The sequence below is a fragment of the Cebus imitator genome, unplaced genomic scaffold, assembly GCF_001604975.1.
Source record: "Cebus imitator isolate Cc_AM_T3 unplaced genomic scaffold, Cebus_imitator-1.0 Scaffold326, whole genome shotgun sequence".
NCBI classification, from domain to species: domain Eukaryota; kingdom Metazoa; phylum Chordata; class Mammalia; order Primates; family Cebidae; genus Cebus; species Cebus imitator.
Window position 1 is genome coordinate 1,828,996 of NW_016107641.1, and position 18,114 is coordinate 1,847,109.

Below are 18,114 nucleotides of genomic sequence, written 5' to 3' on the forward strand. Positions count from 1 at the left end.
TTCATTATCACGACCATGAGGAATAGAATGAGAGTGTGACAGAGGTCAGCTGGGGCCAAGGTGAAGATCTCCAGATGGGATCGCCATGGAAAAGTCTCTCTGAGGAGGTGACACTTGAGTTGGGGCTTGAATGGTGAGAAGGAAGCAGCCATGTCAGGGTCGGGGCAGAGTGCTCCAAGCAGAGGATCGGATAGACAGGTGCAAAGGCCATGGGGCAGGGTGGAGCTGCATGCAGAGAGGGGCAAGGAGCTCATGAGGCTGGAGCTGGTCCACCTCTGAGGCTAAAACAATCCTGCAGCAGCCACAATGGGTGCCAGGCAGGTAGACAGTGGCCTTCCTCTCCCTGTTCCCTGTTCTCTTTATGGGAAAGAGAATAGCTGGCACCTGGGGTGCAGAGTAGCGACAGCATGCTTGGGCTTTGCATTCCAGTCCTGCCTCCAGAGTCTCTCTCCCTTCAGCCAGGCTGCTCTACAGAATCCCTCCTCTGCCTCTGCAATGGAGAGGAAGCGTATCTTCCAGGAAGGCCCTGCTTACACCAGCATGTTAGTGACATGGCACCACGGAAGTGAGTGGTCTGAGGAGAATGGGAACCCTGACTTTGATGCCAGCTCTGCTGCCCAAGTACATAATTTGGGGTGAGGGACTTCACCTCTTTGACCTCATTCTGCATGTGGAAATGGAGGTAAGAATGCCTCCCTCCTAGAATGGTTGTGAAGATCCAATCCACACTGTGTATGAGATCACTAATAGCACGCAGCTTCTGGAAGGGCTTGGAAAATGGCAATACTCACCATATTTTTCTTCATGCTCAGAAAGTCTAATTTTAAGGCCCAATATTTTAGAGGCAATGGTGAAAGCAATAGAAACAATACCAGTGATGTAGGAATACACTTGCAAAAGTTTCTGCTTGAAGTCTGAACTCAGAGCAATGGCGATGGAGAAATTGAAACTCTTTTACCACGAGCAGCTCGGCCCTGATCTCAAGTCGGGTCTGGCCGGATGGACATAGCAGGCAATGAGCGTGAGGGTCCGTGATCAGGAACAAAGCCCAGCACTGTCCAGTGGAAATACAGCCCACACCACTATGTCATTTCAAATATTCCAGAGTCACGTTCCAAAAGTAATGTGTGGAAGTAAATTTCAACAATATATTCTATGAAACCCAGAATATCCAAAGTATTTTCATGTCAACATCAAGGCTTTCTTTGTCCTAAGGAAATCCAGTGTGCATTTTACACTCACAGGGCACCTTGATTTCAGACCTGACGAGCAGTTTCAAGCACTCATTAACCACATAGGGTTGGTGGTCACTCAAGTGGACAAAGTGGCTCTAGGGTAGAGGTCGCAAACTGCCCACGAGCCAAATCCCTGTGCTGTCTGTTCTGGAACAGCCCAGTGAGCTAAGAAGGGTTTGTACACACTTCAATAATTGAGGGAAAAATGTCAAAATAAGAATATTTGTAATACATTGAAACTATATGAAATTCAACTTTCTTCTTTTAAACTCTGAAACTGAAGTTTTATTTACTGTGTTGGCTATTCCCATTTGTTTAGAGTGTCTCTAAGTGCTTTCGTGCTACCATGGCCTAGCTGAGCATTTTTGACAAAGACCCCGCTGGCCTGCAAAGCTGAAAATATTTACCATCTTGCCTTTTGCAGAAAAAGTTTGTCAACCTGTGCTCTAGGGAGCAACTCCTCTTCACACTGGGTTTCCAGATCCCTCTGAGTGTGGAGAGATGAGCCACTGCACCCAGATCCACCAGGAAGCCGACCTCCCATCTGGTTGCCACGGCTTTGTTGTGAGACTTGTTAGTACTTTAATGAACTGAATTTCCTTCATTTCACAGCACAGATTCTGTTTATGTCTAAGCCTTCCACTGTCAAGTCCTAAGCAAAGAATCCTGAAGGAAGCGCCCTTGAGGAGAGGCCCTGGCCAGCGTGACCGTCAGTTGACTGCGACAGCTGCCATCCCAGCACCAGGCTGGTCAGATGGGGAGAAGAGTAGCCCTGTAGAAGGGGCCTCAGCAACCTGGGCTTTTTCAAGCTGTGAGCTACAACCAGGGCCCTGCCCCCGTAACTCCAGCCCCTCCGAGTTAGACATTAGCAGGCAAAAACCCCACCAACCCAGGGCTCCTGCAAGAGGGATCCTCCTGCTCAGGCCCCTCGCCAGGCGGCCAGCCCAGCAGGGCCTGAGCCCCCAAAGCACCCTCCTCCAATGAGACACCATCTCACCATCAGCCCTGGAAACACACTCATGCTGTGCTCACAGTGGGCACATACTCCCCATAACAAATCACTAGTTAAGGAGGTGCCCTGCAGGCATTGCCTTCACTGCAGGGAGAGGCAAGATGAACAGATGGGTCAGAGAAGGCTGTGTCCTGCACTTGGGCTGGGAGAGTACTAGATAGATAGATGGTCAGGTGAGCCCTTGTCTGCACCCTCTGTGCTGCTATTAGCTGTGGCATCCTGGGACCTCTGTAAGCCTCAGTTTCCTCATCTGTAAAAAGGAAACACTAGGCCAGGCATGGTGGCTTATGCCTGTAATCCCAGCACTTTGGGAGGCTGAGGCAGGCAGATCACGAGCTCAAGTGATCAAGACCATGCTGGCCAACATGGTGAAATTCCATCTCTACTAAAAATACAAAAAATTAGCTGGGCATGGTGACGCATGCCTATAATCCCAGCTACTCGGGAGGCTGAGGCAGGAGGGTCGCTTAAACCTGGGAGGCAGAGGTTGCAGTGAGCTGAGATCGCACTGCTACCCTCCAGCCTGACGACAGAGCAAGACTCCGTCTCAAAAAAAAACACAAAATAAAACAAAACAAAACAAAACAAAAAGGAAACATTAGCTGCCTTCATACAGAAAGACTGAGGATTTTGTGGAACAAAGCACAGAAAGTGTTTTCCTGGCATATAATGAGTGCTCAGGAAATATCACTTCCCCATATCTCATCCTTCCCTAGCTCCCTGATGGACAGCGATTCATGGGGATGGGACAGAATCATGCAGGGACCTATGATCAGGAGTATGCAGGGTATAGGTTAATTGATGTGAGGACTTAGAACCATGTAGGGCACAAAGTAAGTATCCTATATGCACTGGCTTGCATTTTCATTTTGCTTTTATTATCAAACAGGGAAATGCAACACCCTCCTGAAAAACTTTATGGAAATGACTCCTAAGGAAAGCTGGGTGATAGTGAAGAAATGTCTCCCAACAGGAAGTCACATATAACCAGGATACAAAGCTAGAAGAATCAGGTGAGTGGCTTCCTGTTATTTGCAGGGATGTGAACTTCAAATGCAGGGTTTAGGTTAAATATCTAGAACCAGAAATTGGCCTGAAGGACCCATTCTGCACTACCCTTATTGCCAGCTTTTGAACATTTCTAATTAATACCAATGCGGAGTAGATTAAATTTGCTGCAAAATTAAGCTCGCAATCACCAGATGCGGCAAGGCCATAGCTAGACCTTCTCCTACCCACTCTGTTGGGTGGGCGTGCTTCCCTCACAGTGTTCCAGAGGCCTTGCTGAGGGTTGCAGCCAGTGAAGCCACTGCAAGAATGGGCCACCAGAGCACGCCGCCTGAGGACAGCTTTATTTATGCGCTTTTAGAATGTACAAGTGGGCCTTGTTTTTCTGGACAGCTAGGGAGCACACTGGCTCACATAGCGTCCATGGTTCCACATTTAGAGTTGTGTCTTCATTCACATTCTTTCCATGCAGCTCACAGCTCCTGGACTGGACGAGAGTGGTCACTTTGCCTGGGCCAGTACCCCGGACAGATGCCAGCTCTGGGCCATGCAGACCCTGAGTGTTCTTGGTCTGGAGTTTGGGCTGAGTTCTGTGGCTGTGCTTCTGGCTGGGGCTGGTCTACACCAGGGTGCCCACTGTAACTGGCACAGAAATGGGGTCTATTACAAGGGTCAGGTAGGGGCACTTCCAGGAGAAATCAGATTCTGCAGGGGTCAGCCATGCTCAGGCTTGCTGGAACCTCCAGCCAAGTTCTGAGGGCTACCTGCTGCCAGAACAGGCTCTTGCTGGGTCAACTGGGTTTTATTATTCTCTCCAGACCCTTCCTGCTGACATCACTGACAAAGCTACCCGCCACTGTCTGGTCCCCAGAACATTCCCCAGCCATCCCACAGTGCTCTTTCCTCAATCAGCCACTTGAAGCAAACACCGTTCACTCCTGCCGCAGAGCAAAGCCTGCCATTCCTAGGATCCTAAACAAGACATGAGGTCATGCTCCCCACCTGTGAAGAATGAAACATAAGCTGGGGAAGGAAGGTGCTGAGGAGGGGAGAAAAGCAAATTAGGAAGACCAGGGGCCCTGTCAAAGCTTTCAGCTCATGTTACCCACGTCCCAAAGTGAACACTTCCATAAAATGAGATTTAGTAATGCAACATTTCCTAACATCTGGAACAAAATGATTTGGGTCAAACAGATTAACTATGAACTGACTATAAATTTGTTTCAATGGGGGGGGAAGGAAATTAACAAATATATCAAGTCCATGATCTGTTAGGTATTGTCGTTTTCCATAAAATTCTTCTGTTCAAGACACAAAGCAAGGCCATTTAAATTTTCTTTAAAGGAAAATAGTAAGTAAATGTTGATACAGATAGTTGAGAATGTCACAAAAATCATGGGGAAAAAATAGCAAATAAATGACTAACATTTGGGAAGCTTTGCAATAGATGAGCATATTCATGTACATGAGCTCCCCTGACCCTGAATCCCACAGAGCACAGGCATTCTCTCCACTTTAGAGATGGGTAAACTGAGGCTCAGGAAGGGTAAGTATGTGACATGTCAACTGGCTAGGAAATAATGGAGCCAGGGCTCCAAATCCTGTGTACTCTTTAAAAATGTTGCTCACATCTCAACTTGATGGTTTTTCTCTGCCCTGTTGGAGTGTTTGTTTTACAAACAGGGGAGGTGGAGAGGTAGGGAGGTGAGCAGGTAAAATTGAGGGGTTCACTTTGGGCCTCCTTCAAAGCATCTCTGAGTGCAGAGCAGCAAGCGGTCATCCCCACAGCAAGATTCTGAAGCTCTCAGGGCAAAAGGCAAGTCTGGGGGCTCCCAGGAGGAGGTGGGTCTGAATGCTCCTGCTGTTTGGGCACCTCAGTCTGCAGGGCATGGAGGAGGTGTTCTTTCTGACTTGGTTTAGACAAAAGTGCATAGACCTGGGTCCTTGTGACCCTGGCTGCCAGCAGGTTCAAGGCTGGAGATGGTGCCAGGCCCTAACTTGGGGCCAGGACACAGGCTGCTGCCCTTGAAGAGCCCACAGGGGCAGAAGGGACAGTCTGCAAATAGACCTAAAGATACAGCGCACTACTGACTAGCAGAGGCCTTGAGCACAGCACAGAGCAGGACACCCAGCAGGGACAGTCATCTCTGCTTTCTCAGGCCACAGGCAGGGAAGCATAAAAAAGGATCTTGGAGAGAAAGGGGGAAAAAAATAATCGCTCTTGCATTAAATCCTGGGAGTGAGCAGACTGTCCTAGGGCCAGCCTGGGAGAATAAGGAAGGCACCCTGGGAGCTGGCACAGTGCAAGCCAAGGAAAAACTGGTGGAAAAAGTCTGGGGGTCTGAGGGCAGTTTGGGGAGCAGGTGACCCCAGCCCAAGACAGAAAGCAGCCATTGGGAAGGCAGGCATGAGCCCACCTCAGGATTGCAGGGGGTCCAGCCCCTCCAGAGGTGGAGAGGGGAGCCCTTGCCTGGCAGAATGGGACTTGTCCACTGGTGCTTGGACCTTGCAAACAACTGGGCTTGCAAGCTCACCAAGTGGACACTTACCTTGCCTCTTCCCCGATTATTTCATATCCATCTGCAACTCTCACCCTGAGACCCAGCCTGGCCTTCCCCCAGCTGCATGTTATTCTGCTCCAAAAGCACAGCAGAGGACAGCTCCTTACTCCAGGAATGCGGGCGGCGGTCGTCCAGAGCCGATGATGAAACGGGCTATTTCTGCCCCGGGACATCAGCAGGGCTCCGGGCGCTGGCTCCAAGGCACACACTCTCCTGTTTTTAATGTTTCCCTAAACAAATGTTTTCCTTCCCACCTCGGGATATTTTTATTTGACTCTAGGTGCTGGAACAGCTTTAGCAATCGTTCTGGATTGAAGTTGGAATCGTGGTTAGGGTCCGGCTAAGCAGCAAGCAATTTCTCACTCCCCAAGTGATCTGTTACTCGTGGCTGATCTGGATGTAAAAATAGCAGCTGAGGCTGTTTGTTTAATCTGACTGTTACTTGACACCACGCGGGTGTTGCAGTGCGGACTGTTTGCCTCTTCCCCACCAAGAACACCATTTGGTTTCCCCCGGCTGGGTCTCTATTTAGGTAAGCTTCAGGGACTTCCCGTGTCTGGCCAGCTTCTGGTCACTGATCTTCCTCAGGTGGGTAGGTTTGTGAGCTGGAGAAGGCTTGGGTCCTGAGTTCACTCTCCTATCACCTTTGGGCAGCCTGGCTAAAGAGGAAAGAAGAAGTCTTGGCTGAGGGGCAGAGCCGGGGTTCTCTCCCATTCCCGAGGAGGCCTGAGCAGCTGGACACGCAGAGAGCGGAAGGTACAGCCCAGACACTTGTCTGACTCCTTAGCGTGGGCAGGGAGGCTCAAGCACATGGCAGAAGGGACATTCCCAGTGGGCCGCTGCTGTGCTGGGGATGTAGTTTGGTGCCAGGGTGCTGTGCAGGGTGGTGTGTGTGTGCCGGGAGCCCACGGGTGCTGGGGCTGAGGTTCTTGGTGTGCTGGATGGGCCTCGGGGACTGTGTACCGGGAGCTGTGTACATGCGTGGCTTTGTCCTTAGGTGTCATCTGTTAGGGCTCTCTGCTCCCACATGGCTAAGTGAGTGCACAGATGTGCCCAGGCCACAGCGTTGTCGAATGGGGGTCCCCGTGGTCCCAGGTTTTCAGCAATCAGAGCTGAGGGAGGCTGGCTGTCTTGGCTCCCCCAGCGCTGGGTCAGGCAGGGTCACACCAGCTGTAACAAAGAGGAAAACTGGTGTTCTGGCCCGTGGACTCTGCGAGCATGTGTGTCCCCAAAACAAAGCCCTCCACAGGCTGCCTGTTATTCCATACCCGGGGAGGGCCCCACCAGACTCTCTCGGGATAGGCTTGGCTGAGTCTAAAACTACCTCTTTAGTTTTCTGGTGGAGAAGAAATTGATCATTGAGTAAGGCAGCAGTCAATGTGTGTGGAAAGCTAGAGGGCCTTAAGAAGAATCATTGTGTAGGCCTTTCAGGTAGCTCCATAAGTATAGGAACCTGCAGAGATTAAACAGACATGCGTAGTAAGTGAGGTCCTGTTTTCCAGCATTTGAGTTCCCTTTACAGTAGTGGTTAGTAACTATGGTGTGTGGTCTGAGCACCTGGTTTTGTAAATAAAGTTTTATTGGCACACAGCCATGCTCATTCATTTGCATATTGTCTAAGGCTGCTTCTATACTATATCAGCAGAGAACATATGGCAAAACTGAAAACACTTATAATGTGGCCGCTTGCAGAAAAAGTTTGCTGACCACTGTGTTGCAAGAACACTTCTTGAGATGGGTCAATTTAATACAAAAAAAAAAAAAAAAAAAAAAAAAAAAAACAGTGAAAGTTCTTGCTGTCAGAATAGCTTGTAAGTCAGACTCTTCCAATGGCTGACTGGCTCCTGAGCCTCCTGCACCTTCCCAGGCCTACTTTTCAGGCCTGGCTGGTACAGGAAATGTCCAGTTTGCTGTCATGGTGCTGGGAGGGTTAGCTTAGCAGTGGAATCACCAGACACACAGCATGCCCATGTGGCCTGGGCTGAGCAGGGCAGATTGTGCTTATCGGGGTGGTTTATAAATAGCCTTCTCCGGGTGACTCAAGTCCAGCGCACATCTGCCCCTGGGTCTCTGGGATGGGAACGAGTTTGTCTGCTCTTGGATGAGCAGAAGCTCATTGGGAAGGGAGCAACTGTGTGCAGTGAGGAGGAAGGGGGCTGGTGGAATGCTGTGTACTGGAGCAGAGGGGTTTAGGTCTCCTGGAACCTGGGGAGTGAGAGGTGTGGAGAGTAGACAGGAAGGCCAGAGGCAGGCCTGCATCCTCCCACCTTGATGCCTTTTTGCCAGGACAGAAATGGTGTCATTCCTGACCTAAGGAAGCCCTGGAGACCCTTTCTGAAGAGGGGAAGCCCCATGTCTTGAAATAGCCCTATTCCTCCAGTCTCTGCCAGAAATCTCAGTAACCCAAGCCTGCTGGTGGCAACAGGGCTGGTCCGTCTTCCTCATTACCTCTTGGGATTTCATTCCATATGCCTCTGGGTTACTGGAGAGAAGCAAAGGGCTTCGAGAGAAGGCCACACTGCAGGGGCACATGGGCTGCTGCTCCCCAACAGGGCCCAGGCCCATCGAGGCTGGAGTGGGTTTTGGTTTTGTTTCCACTTGAGGGTTTAAACCTCATTTCAAAAAATCCATCCAGTCCATAGTCCTTAACTCAATCTTATGCTTCATTTAGTTAATTGGAAAAACTGCAGACACTCCCTCATTTCTACTTGGTTTCCAAGGGTTGCATGGCATGAGCTGGTGGATGGGACAGAGCAGGAAGGACAAGGGAGCCATGGAGGTCTATCAGGACCCAAACTTGGAGCATGCAGAGCACATGCTGATGCTCAGATGTGTCACCCCCAATGTAAGTCATCAGTATCACTCTGGAATATTTCCTGGAAGGGGCTGCCTATGGGAAGAATACAGTGTGGTTAATCCATAGCCTCCTAATGTCAAGGGGAGGCAGAGCAGATTCTCAGCTGACCTGAGTTCTCAGGGGAAAGACTGAAGCCAGCTCAGTGAAAAGTGTGTTACCTTCCAAGCCCACATCAGATGGCCTGGGGAAGTCTGACAGCAAGAAAATTCCAACAACCAATCAGCCATGAATAGCTTCCTCCCTAGACCTAGAGAGCTCCCTGTCTTAGACGAAGGGAAAGGGATGGGCCATGACACATGGCAGATGGGCAGGCCATCCTCACATCCTCCATTCTCTGCTTGGCCAATCCCAGGGGCTCTTTTGGGCCACCCCACTCTGGGCTGTCTTTCCTTGCCTCAGTTGATCCCTTCTTTCACTAAAAGCCCCCTTTCCAAGTGGACATGAGCTGCTGAGGGGCTGCAAGGCTGGCTGGAGGGAAGGATTTCATCTGGTATCTCTCCCATTTCAAAGCCTTCACCTGAAGCTTGAGGAAGGCGGGGTAAAGGGAGGGTCTTCGGTTTGCTTGGGAAGCCTCTGAAGGCTCTCTCCCTACTGCCCACTGTGTTTAGAGGCTGGTTCTAGACCTGGCACCACTGAGCCTGCCTGCAAGGGCCAGGTCATGCCAGGTCACATTAGAGCTGCCCCTTGGCTTGCCCTGTCCCAGGCTGCCAGGCCACAGTAGCTCCACCAGCTCATCCTCTCACCTGGCCCTGTCTGCCACCCTCAGAGGCAGATCAGCCCGAAGACTGCAGAGGTCAAATAGTCCAAGCTCAAGCCGCCTGGGCTACACCCACCAGATGAGAGCCATTTCTTGCCCTCAGTTTGCCCACCATTTCCCCTGTGGAAATCATTGGCTGCGGACCTCCCATGGCAAAGCTTTGGAGTATCTGGTCTCATTCTCAACCATCCAGCATGGTGGGTCTTGTGAACCCCCTCATGGAGGCAGGCTTGGCAGCTTGGAGACATTGAGTAATTTTCCCAAGGATGCACAGTGAATGAGGGGCTTGAGATCTGAATGCAACACCCATGTCTTGTCCTAACTGCCTACTGATACCTACGGCTCTCTTCACCACCCAACAGATTCTCTAGAAAGGAGGCCATCCCATCACCAAAGAGTCAAAATGTTTCTTAGGAAAAAGAAACCTTCCATAAGAAAGCTGAGCATGCCTAGGGAGGCACACAGGCTTCACCCCAGCTCCTCAGGACTTCAGGAAGTTGCCCAGGGTGCTGCAGGGATTCCACACTGCACTGGAAAGCCTGTGGCTCTGCAGGGGACACAGGACAGGAAAATCTGGGTTCATAGGTCAGCCCTGCCACTTCTCAGCAAGCCCCCTGGACCTCAGCTTTCTCCTCTGTAGAATAGCAATAATAGCTCCCACATCAAACAGTCCTGCAAGCATTAACTGAGCAAACGTATGAAAAGTTCCAGGCATGTGGTAGAAATACAAGGACTGCTCTCCTCACTCCGCTCTCCTACTTGGAGATTTTTTTCCTCTCACTTAAACTCCAGCTTGGGCCTGTACCTTCCAGAGGTCGTCAAGGAGAAAGTCTGATGCCTCAGGGTTCAGCTGGTTCATGCTCACAACTGAGTGGGAGAGCAGCTGGCACCATGCAGGATGGACCCCAGCCCCATGGTGACCACGCATGGTGATCACCGCCCCTCTTGCACAGAAGAGGTCGTGGATCTGAGCACCTTCAGCATGTGGATTGGGTGGAAGGCGAAGCACGAGTGTGGACATGATGTTCCTGCCTTGGAGCCAGGCTCAGGACAAGGGCAGACACAGCACAAATCACAGCCATTGACAGGCATCAGACCCAAGTGGCCCAAGAGACTATGACTTGTCACTACAACCTCCCTGAAGTAGGGGCAACCTCCCATCACTCCCCGATCAGCTTTCTCCAGGTGTGGTCTCAGGGCCAGCAGACTCCCTGAGTCCTGGGCGGGACCAAGCACTGTCTGCTTAGCCAGCCCTCAGGGCATTCTGAAATGCACGAGGTTGCCGCCTTAGGAAGGGAAAGGGGGCAAGGGGCCGGCACTGTTCTCAGACACAACAGGAGGTGCTCCAAGAAACCAAGTTTTTCCCATCAACACAGCTATAGGTTGAAATAAACATGGTTGTTAGAGGAGCATCTTTCAGCTTTAAATTTGGAAGGGGGAACTGGGCTGGCCACACCGGAATGCCTTTCCTTGCCAGGAGGAATTCCGTGAAGCAGTTGGGTGTTGGTCAGCTCCTCACACTGCACTGCAGGAGCTCGTTCTCGCCTTTCCTTCCCCTGGCTGAGCCACCTCATCACTGCTGTGCTGGTTGGAGAAAGGACAGTGGTCATCTACCAGCTACTTCCCAGCCTCCCGCAGGGACATGAGGGGAAGGCCAGGCACAGCTTCAGACCTATGAGGGAGGCTTAGGAATTGCCAGGGGTGCTCTATGTGAGGTCCCCTTCTCCTTATCCCAGATGCACACCGCTTCATGGCTTCCAGGGCAGGGAAGATAACCTCTGCAGGAGAGCCAGGTCCTACACATGCCTCCTCTAGCTTTACTAAAGCCAGTGCTCCCTGGTGGGACAAGACGCAGAGGGAGATAGGTGAGAAGGTGCTAGGAGAAAGGTTGCTGCCCCCTCCTCACCCTGCATGAAGCTGGTGGCAGATAGACCATCTTATCTTTTGTCTCTCTGCCCTCGCTGCATTCTGCAGAGACCTGGCCCTGAATCCTGGCTCTGCTGCTCTCTGACTGTGTGACCTTAAGCAAGTTCCTCAACCTCTCTGACCCTCAATTACCTAAAATTCCTTTGGTGTCAGCCCTACTGAATTTGCCAGTTGTTACGTCCATTGGGTGAGGCCATGGATATAGAGGGTGAGACAGGTGGCAGGAGCTCCATCAACAGGATGGGTGTCTGAGACTGCCGGGGTGCTAACACTTGGTGACAGCTTCTCCAGCTCTGTTTCTCTGCCTGTGTCACGCAGCCTCATGGCACCAGTTTACATATGAGGAACCTGGTATATAGATGTTGCCATGGACTCTGTAGAATCCCTGCCCTCCCATGGTTCTCAGGAGTCCTGCCTGAGTCTCCTGTCTCTGCCAAGCCCGGCACCCTCCAGGGCTGCTTTCAGGGGGCTCCCCTCCCCGTAGAGCCTGGCTCTTTTCCCAGGGGCTGGAGAGAGGATGGTTCCTGAGGAGATATCCCCATCCCAACAAATGCCTCTTCCTCCAGGAGCTGGGCTTCTGTCTAGACAAGGCTCTCTCCAAGGAGGAATCTGGTCATAAGTTACAGTTCTCTCTTCACCACCACGTCCTGATCCATAAGCCTCAGGCTGCTGGGTCTGCCTTTCCATTCGCCCCAAAGTCACCAAAGCAAGACTGAAGCTCACACAAGTTGAGTGGCAAGTCCAAAATCTGTCTGATTCTGAAGCTCTTAACTGGACAGCTGTGTGCCCCACTAGGTTTCAAGGTCCTTGCACCCCATGCTATGGAATCCCAGGTGTGATGGGGTATGGGGAATAGAAGGACATCCTATGACCACAGGTCTCAAGATGACCTCAAAGGAGGCCTGAGGGTGAGAACCAGGAGTATGGAAAACTGCACAGTAGCCAGGGGCAGGTTGGTCCCCAAAGGCACAGCATGGTGCTGAGCAGAGACTCTTAACCTGTAGCTGGCATTCCAGAAGCTGCTAGAGGACGCTCTCTAAAGACAGGTGAATGGGACCACCACTTCTCTAGGAGCCCCAGGTTCCTGCCCCACACCACCAGGTGTTAAATTCTGCACTACACATTTCTCCTCTGTAAAGAACAAGAGTAACTCCTGTGTCATGAGGCTATTGTGAATATTGATTAAATAATAAATATTAATTAATAATACTAGGTTATAAAGTACCTTTATACCAGGTGCTCAGTCCCCACTCAGTGGATAAGAGAAATTTCTCTCATCCACTCATTCATTCACTTGCTTAGCAAATAAATGGCCCCATGCGAGGCACAGGCACTGTGTGGGAACTGGAGACATAGCTGGAGTGGACTGTCCACTGACAAGCCAGGAAGAGGGCCCTCACCAGACATTGGATCTACATAGCTGGAGCAGAAAGGCAAGGTCTCCTCCCCTCCCCAGGTGAACCTGATCAGTCACTGTGTTTGGGCCTCGGGTCTCCAATTCTCCATCCAGATGAAAATCTGGCATTACCATAAACAAGGCAGCCATAAGTTGGACCTAATTAGGTATGCCTGAAATTTCTGGTCTCAGAGAGTTGTGTTTTTTTTTTTTAATCACTGTAGATCATAAGTCATTATTAAGTCCTGAAGTCACTTAGTAAGTTGTGAAGAGGTTTTTTAAATGAAATAATAAAATAGATTAGGTTGGTGCATACATATAAGAAGGGTAAGCTTTGCTTTGTCAAGTTTCCCTTGATACATATGTCTCCAAGCATGTTCTGTGCCATGATGTGAATGCATTTCTTACCACATGTAGAGGAAAAATCTCTGCTTTGCAGAGACACAGGGTGTGCATGTCATTCACTCGCTCCCCAGCAACCTGACAGGTGAGGTGCAGGGCTGCAGTGGCCAGGGCTTTCTGAACCTTCTTCCGGTTCAGGCATCCTCCCTGCTGTGGTGGGGACCCAGGACCTGGTGGGTTGGCTGGCTCCAACATCGAGAGACTCTCAGGCAGTGCCTGCCGTGGGGACTGATTCCATGAAAATTCCTGTGTCCAGCATGGGGAGCAACCTGAGGGGCAGCAGTGCCGGAGGCAAGCACAGTCAGGCTGGTTTTGTTATCCCTATTTTCCAGGTGTAGCAGTTAAGTGACACCCATTATGACAAACTTTAGAACTGGGTCTCAGCTCTTTCCACTGCCAGCACTGCTTATATGATGACTCTGTCATATCAGGTCCTGCCATTTCCAGAATCCAGGGCAAGATGTTCCTGGGAAATGTGGAGGGGAAGAGCAAGTGAGTACATGAACGAGTGAAGGCAGGAAGGACAGCCCGGTGCTGGGCCAGTGCTCGCTCCCTGATTCTCTAACAGTGGTTCTCAGCCAGGGGTGATTTTGCCCTGAGCCTTGGGCAGTGCCAATGATGTGAGGGCTGAGAAAGTCTGTTGGGAGCACCTGTGCCAGGTCATGGTGTGGGGTCCACTTGCAGATGAGAAAGTCCAGGCTCTCACGTGCCATGTATCTCTTAGTGCTGCTCTGTACTCTTCAGCCATGGTTGCTGAGTGGTTTCTTCAACCACTACCCCTGGGGCATACTGGACTTCTACCTGCTACAGGATTTAGAGGCCCCTACACATGTAATGTGGTTTGTGGAAGATTCAGACTCCCACCAGGCTGACACTGCCATCATGGCACCCAACCACATCCTGTTCCTAGGGCTGGACAAAGCCAACCTTGTTCTCTCCCAGGGCACAGGGTCTCAGGATCAGTTTGGGAGCCTTTGGCTTTCCCAGTCTAGAACCTGAGTTTGGATCCAGTCAAGCCAGGCCAGTCTGCAGGCTGACACCCCTTTCCCATGTGCCAAATATCAGGCTAGTGGAGCCCAAATGGCCAGACCAGGTGTACAGCGACCTTTATGCAAATCAAAGCTCTGCTTTACACACAAAAGAAGCACCGCCCAGTGGAAGCCAATCTAAGGCCATCAGAGGTAAATGCACTTTTACAAAGCAACACCCTCCCAGGATCCATCCAGTTCTGGAGGAAATGGCCTGGGTCAGCCCTGCACATGGCTGTATCTCCAGCACCAAAACAGGCGGCAAGTCACGCTTATGAGATCCAACGCTTTCTTCTTATGAACTGATAATTTCTGATTTCCAAAAGTCCAAAGAGGTTGCAAAGACACAGCAAGCCCCACATGGGAGGAGCTGAGGAGGCATCATTCTGGCACCAGAGAGCAGGGCACTGAAGCGGAGGACTGGGTGAGGCCCCGCCCAGCACTCCCAGGCCTTAAGCAAGGGACCAGCAGTTGACCCAGCCAGTTACAGCTCAGTTTCGTCAGATGTAAGATGGTGAGGGGAGCCTATCATGCCGAGTGTTACTGGGGAATATGTGAGCACAGGCAAGTGCAGGGGTCAACCTGCTGCTTCACAGACACTCAACACATGTCGGCTGTCCTCACCTGAAGGACCTCAACTGAGGAAGTCAATTTGCCAATTCATTGTTGGCTGCTATGGGCTGAAGGTGTATGCTCCAAAATTCATTGGGATTACCCCAATGGAATGATATTAGGAGGTAGGGCCTATGGGAAGCAATTCAGTCATGAGGGTGGGGTCCCCTATGATGGGATTAGTGCCCTTATAAGAAGAGACACGAGAGGGCTTGCTTATACATGTGCAATCTCGCTCTCTTTCTCTGCCACTTGAGGATACAATAAGAAACTGTCCACTGACAAGCCAGGAAGAGGGCCCTCACCAGACATTGGATCTACCAGTTCCTTGATCTTGGACTTCCCAGCCTCCATAACTGTGAGGAGTAAATGTTGATTTTAAGCCTCCCAGCCTACGATATTTCAGTTCAAGCTAAGACATTCTCCTCATAAAGCAGAGAACGTAGATAAGGACATTCCCCTCTAAAGCAAGAGGGCTGTTAGAATTGCACAGAGAGGTCAATTGCCTCGGCCCAAAACTGACCAGCAAAGCACAGGTCCAGAGCAAGGCGCCTTGTGGCATGGGGTGGTGCAGGCTGTGTGTGCTGTGCATCTGCGGGTGGAGGACCCTCTGTGAGCAGGACTCCAGGCTGTGCATAGACAGGGAGGAGTTGTCACACTTCATTCCACTGAACTGCTCCTCAGACATGCCTGAGTCAGTGATTCAGAAAACCAGCCCAGAAAGAAGAACAAGAGGAATCAATTCCAATTTGTTAGAGCCTTCTGGGTGTGATAAAGCCAACCCGTGCCATCTCCACTGTCTTCCTGTTTCCCCTTCTCTAAGAATTGAAAGCACCATTCAATTAAGGTAATTAAATTCACCCGAAGATCTTGGGCTCAAAACCACACTACCGGCAAGTGGTCAAACCCAGCAACAAAGCAAACCCCAATGGCTTCCTGTGGAAAGATGGGCAGGGAAGAGGAGGAAAATGGAACGTATCTTCAGCAGGTCAGGAGCACACCCTGGGCCTGCAGGGGAGCCCCCAGCTCTGCAGAGCCTAGCTGCCTGAGCCTCCAGCAGCACCAGAGCCCTCCCCAAACAGGAAGGACTCCATGTTTACGGGCTGAATCAAAAGTTTCACTTCTGTGGATGTCCGGGAGAACTGAGCTGAGAAGATCCTTAGGACATGACATGAAAGTTAAATGAAACCCTCCTTTTCTTCCCCAGAGCCACCAATTCTCCCATGAACTCCAGCCCATGAGCCATAAGCAGGGCTGGCAACACCTCCCAGGACATGCCCATGGGAGCCTCAGTCCACAGGCCACAGGTTAGGGGTTTCATCCTGGAGAAAGCACAAGGTGGTAAGGTGGTGAGCCCAGGCTGACTCTCACCCCCACTTCTTCCCTGTCTACATGCTATGTGGCACTGAGCAACATCCTGCACCTCTCTGTGCCTTCGTTTCTCAACCCAGAAGACAGTGACAAGGCCCACTCAGCTTGCCTCAGAGGAGTCATGAGAACCAAACAAGAGCATAGATGCTGACGTTTGTTATGAACTACAGGGTGATGCAGACACATGAGCCGTGACTGTCACTGTGTCATCCCAGTATTGACTCACCGCATTGGCTTCCTCTGATTGTGATCCACTTTGAGTGCTAAAAGTTGGTGCCACCCTTGGGTTGCCAGATTTAAAAGAAGAAAAAGAAGAAGTCGTCCAGTGGAATTTGAATTTCAGATAAGGAATAATTTTTTTGGTATGAGTGTATCCCACGTATTGCATGGGATACACTTACACTAAAAAAGCATTTATTATTTATTTGAAATTCACATTTCACTGTGTGTTCTGCATTTTTAATTTGCTCAGTATAGCAGCCTGGCCATGCCAGACCACCAACTGTTCCCTCTGTACAGTGTCCCCAGGACCACCGAGACCCAGCCCCAAGCCTTCTTTGTCACTCACCAGCTGTGAGACGTGGAATATCCAGGTCCTCCCTCTGAGGGTGCTTTGTCTCACCTTATGGGTGATTGTGGTCCCTGAGCTGGGCCCTCTAGGGTCACCAAGTAGGGCTCTGGTCCTGTGGACCTGACGCACTCCTCAGCTATGTGGGACAGGCACCTGCAATAGGGCCTGGCATGTAGGGATGATGAGTCTCCTCTGCACTTCCTATCCTTACAGCCTGGACACATGAGGGTCTGGGGCAGATCAGCAAAAGCTGGACTGCATGACCTTCTCAGGCCTGGGCTGGCTGCCAGCTGGGGGCCCAGAGAAAGACAAGGAGAACATGGACCTCTGTCCCTCTGCACACCACAATAAACCTCGGTCATCACATCCTGAGGGTCCAAGAATTGCACTCAGCAACCAGCACTGAAAACATTTCCCAGTGACCAGAGTGCACCAAGCACCCTGCAGGCAAAAGATGAACCAAGACAGGGACCTCACACCAAGGATCTCAAAGTGTAGTAGGACACAGAGATTCACCGCTGTGAAAGAAGAATAAAGCAGTGTAAGTGATAAAAAGGGAAGAAAAAATTCTACAAGGAACGGAACAGAGGAGGAAGTTGTCAGCGGCTGTGGCTGAGGACAGAGAGAGACATTCCAGGCAGAGGGACTGCTACTTGAGGGATCCAGTCCAGGACACTTGGGTCCTGTGGGAGCAGGCAGATCTCCCCTGCCAAGAGGGCCTTGAGGGTCATGCATAGGCATTTGTAAGGAATTAGGAGGGAGAGAGAATTGCATCCGCAAAAAGCAGCACATCCAGTCAATAATAACAGCAACATGAGGCGTGGCATGGAAAAAAAGCATCATGTGAGAAAACATTTCGGAAGAGTTAGAATTTAGCAATGACTGTGCAAAGGTTATTTCGGTGCTCATCTCAAGGAAAAGCTGATTCATGGGGATCCATGCTCAGATTGAGTTTGTTTGATGTATTCTGATTCAAAAGATGACCCTACAATTAGGAGAAGACAATTACACATTCTTGAGTGTAATTCTCCAGGTTCCAAGGATACAGGGCACTCCCAATTCACCTATGCACATATTCACATTGGGCATGGCAGACCCTTCGCTGTTCTGCAGGGGCTCAACTGGAAAGTCCATTTTTAAATTCTTGCCCGAAGATCCTGTTTCACCTGGTGTGCTCTGGTGTTTTGCAGAACCTTCTCCACCTGATGCGAGTTTGGCCCGGGTCAGCAGAGGAAGTGCTGGAGGTTTGCAGAACAGGATGCCGTTGAGCCCTGCAGAGTTGCTAGAGGTACAGAGCAACGCCAGCATTTCATCCACTGACCCAGTAATTTAGAAAACGCATCACCATTCACACTGTGGCTGTAAGCAGAGCCCCAAG

At 50.7% G+C, this 18,114-nt stretch overlaps 1 protein-coding gene across 4 annotated transcripts in view; it reads left to right on the forward strand.

Annotated features, from left to right (window-relative positions):
* The first annotated feature begins 5,997 nt into the window (after positions 1-5,997).
* CUNH10orf71 (chromosome unknown C10orf71 homolog) overlaps positions 5,998-18,114 on the forward strand; it is a 29,607-nt gene continuing 17,490 nt past the window's right edge. The window contains exons 1-2 of one of the 4 annotated variants that reach the window (XM_017504682.2): positions 5,999-6,348; positions 6,471-6,572. The gene's annotated coding sequence lies outside the window, so the exon portion shown is untranslated. The other 3 variants (XM_017504684.2, XM_037729983.1, XR_001818024.2) reach the window with 3 other exon arrangements.